The sequence below is a fragment of the Papio anubis genome, chromosome 6 (assembly GCF_008728515.1).
Source record: "Papio anubis isolate 15944 chromosome 6, Panubis1.0, whole genome shotgun sequence".
Lineage (NCBI taxonomy): Eukaryota > Metazoa > Chordata > Mammalia > Primates > Cercopithecidae > Papio > Papio anubis.
In genome coordinates this window covers 41,399,722-41,403,279 of record NC_044981.1, presented here as the reverse complement: position 1 = coordinate 41,403,279, position 3,558 = coordinate 41,399,722, and positions in this window count along the sequence as shown.

The window sequence follows — 3,558 nt, the reverse complement described above, 5'->3', positions numbered from 1 at the left end:
GTCATAGTGGCAAAGGAAATAAAAGACAATTGGTCAGTAATGTCAGAGAAAGATGGAACAGCATCACCTTGATTCTGCAATTAGAAGATTATGGGTGATTTTTTCAGAGAGTAGAACGTTTTTAGTGAGTGGAAGAGTGAGCATCAAGAGGCGAGGAAGTGAAGATGGCAAATGTAGGGTCCTGGCGATCTTACAGAAATAGTATTTGGCTTTCGGTGACTAATGACGATTTCAGGGTAACACACAGTGGACTACATGCCAGCTGTTATCTGCTGGGAGAAAAGCTTGGGAGGAAAGGACATTTATTTGTGGACAGGTATTTGTGTCTGTATGAGTACTGATCCAGACAAGATAACTGATGTTTTTACCCATCTCCAAGGCCTCAAGGAGCATGATAGTCCTGAGGCCTAGAGCTTGCCTGCTACTGTGTAAAGCGGGCATATCCTCTTTAGGCCCATGCACCATCTATCCAGCCCTTGGTTCCTCTGGGAGGTAGGGGACCAAGCCACATATAGTAGCACTACAAAATGGGAGCTTTCATCCATGTGAATCTAGGTACCTAGAACATTCTTTATTTAGTTTTTCTTTTCTTTTAATGTTATATCTTTTAAGAGACAAGGTCTTGCTCTGTCACCCACTTGAAGTGCAGAGGCACAATCATAGCCTTGAATTCCTGGGTTCAAGTGATCCTCTGCCTCAGCCTTCCAATAGCTGGGATTATAGACACAAGCCATGGTTCCTGGTTAGTACATTCTTGCATGCTATTTTATTTATTTATTTTTATTATTTATTTTTTTGAGATGGAGTCTCGCTCTGTCACCAGGCTGGAGTACAGTGGTGCAATCTCGACTCACTGCAACCTCTGCCTCCCAGGTTCAAGCAATTCTCCTGCCTCAGCCTCTTGAGTAGCTGGGACTACAGGCACGCGCCACCACACCCAGGTAATTTTTCTATTTCCAGTAGGGATGGGGTTTCACCATGTTGGCCAGGATGGTCTCAATCTCTTGACCTTGTGATCTGCCCACCTTGGCCTCCCAAAGTGCTAGCATTACAGGTTTGAGCCACCACACCCAACCTCTTGCATGCTATTTTATAGATGTGAGGCTGAACAATTTCATGTTTAGGACTGGAGGTACCTCCAGGAACTATAATTAAGCATTTAAAAAACATTTTCTTGGTTGGGCACAGTGGCTCACGCCTGTAATCCCAGCACTTTGGGAGGCTGAGGCGGGTGGATCGTGAGGTCAGGAGATCGAGACCATCCTGGCTAACATGGTGAAACCCTGTCTCCACTAAAAATATGAAAAATTAGCTGGGTGTAGTGGCAGGCGCCTGTAATCCCAGCTACTTGGGAGGCTGAGGCAGGAGACTCTCTTGAACCTGGGAGACAGAGGTTGCAGTGAGCCGAGAGCGCACCACTGCACTCCACCGTGGACTCAAAATATATATAAATATAGATATATATACAAATAGATAGATATATATACATATAGATAAATATATATATATTTTTTTTCTTGTCTCTCTGGGGATACAAATACCTTAGAACAGAGCCAGGAGCAGTGGTGTAAGCTTGTAGTCCCAGCTACTTGGGAGGCTGAGGCAGGAGGATTGCTTGAGCGAAAGAAGGAAGGGAGGAAGGGAGGAAGGAAGGAAGGAAGGAAGGAGAGAGAGAAAGAAAAAGAAAGGAGGAAAATAAAGAAAAACAAAAGAAAGAAAGAAAGAAAAAGAAAGAGAAAGAAAGAAAAAGAAAGAAAGACCTTAAAACATGTACATTTCTGCTGGGCGTGGTGGCTCACACCTGTAATCCCAGCACTTCAGGAGGCCAAGGTGGGCGGATCACGAGGTCAGGAGATTGAGACCATCCTGGCTAACACGGTGAAACCCTATCTCTACTAAAAATACAAAAAATTAGCGGGGCGTGGTGACAGGCATCTGTAGTCCCAGCTACTCGGGAGGCTGAGGCAGGAGAATGGCGTGAACCCAGGAGGCAGTGGAGGTTGCAGTGAGCCGAGATCACGCCACGGCACTCCAGACTGGGCAACAGAGCAAGAATCCATCTCAAAAAAAAAAAAAGAGAGAATGAAAGTACACTCCACAGTATGGGAGTGAGCTGAGCATAGGGACTCAAAGGCCCTGTTACAGAATTTTTGTGAGTTTAAATACCCTCTATTTGGGGAACACCCTATGTAAATGAAGAGGATGAAGTAAAGTTACAATTATCAAGTTATTAACGATGTATGCCCTAGGGAGAGGATATTTCCTGTTACAGCTGAAGTGTGAATTGGCTTTATGTTCCCTGCCTCCAGACCCTATTTTCCTGCCTCATCTGCCCCCTGAGATGTGATCTCCATCAATCTTTATGGGAGGCAGAGGGACACATGATCTTTTTTCTGTAACTGCTTCATGCTGGCTTGGGGGATGGTCCCTACCTATTGGGGATCATGGAACTCTCACCCTGCTCTGTCTAGTGGAGGCAGGGTAGCTTTTTGAGGGCCGGGGGTGGTGTCTTCACTTGGAACTGGCTGGAACCTTTGTTGCATGATCAGCTGAAGCCTGATGGTCTCTAGGCAAGAGGAAATGAATTTGGTTAAAACATTTAATGGGAACTGCAGGGGGTGGATACCTATGCTGTTAGAAATGTTTGTTATATTGACCAGGCACAGTGGCTCATGCCTATAATCCCAGCACTTTGGGAGGCCGAGGCAGGCAGATCACAAGGTCAGGAGATTGAGACCATCCTGGCTAACACGATGAAACCCTGTCTTTACTAAAAATACAAAAAATTAGCCGGGCGTGGTGGCAGGCGCCTGTAGTCCCAGCTACTCAGGAGGCTGAGGCAGGAGAACAGCGTCAACCTGGGGGCCAGAGGTTGCAGTGAGCCAAGATCGTGCCACTGCACTCTAAAAAAAAAATTTTTTTTTTTGAGACGGACTGTCACTCTGTTGCCCAGGCTGGAGTGCAGTGGTGTGATCTCAGCTCACTGCAAGCTCCGCCTCCCAGGTTCACACCATTCTCCTGCCTCAGCCTCCCAAGTAGCTGGGACTACAGGCACACACCACCACGCCCAGCTAATTTTTGTACTTTTAGTGGAGATGAGGTTTCACCATGTTGGACAGGCTGGTCTCAAACTCCTGGCCTCAAGCAGTCCACCCACCTTGGCCTCCCAAAGTTCTGGGATTACAGCCACGAGCCACTTCACCCAGCCCCTTATAATATGCAAATCTAATAGTTTTCATATATTTGGCTTTCAAATTTTCAGGAATGTATAATGTACAAAATAGAAGACTGCCTCAAGAAGAGAGAGAAAGAAAGCTGAGCAGTAGCTGAAAGAGAATGTAAGGTCTAGAAAATGAAAATTGCCACCATCCAATTCATTTATTGTAAGTGAAAATAATTGTTAATTATTGGAAATATAGTGGGACATGATGGCTTATGCCTGTAATCCCAGCACTTTGGGAGGCTGAGGCCTGAGGATCTCCTCAGACCAGGAGTTCAAGACCAGCCTGGGCAACACAGAGAAACTGTCTCTACAAAAAACAAAAAATTAGTCCAGGC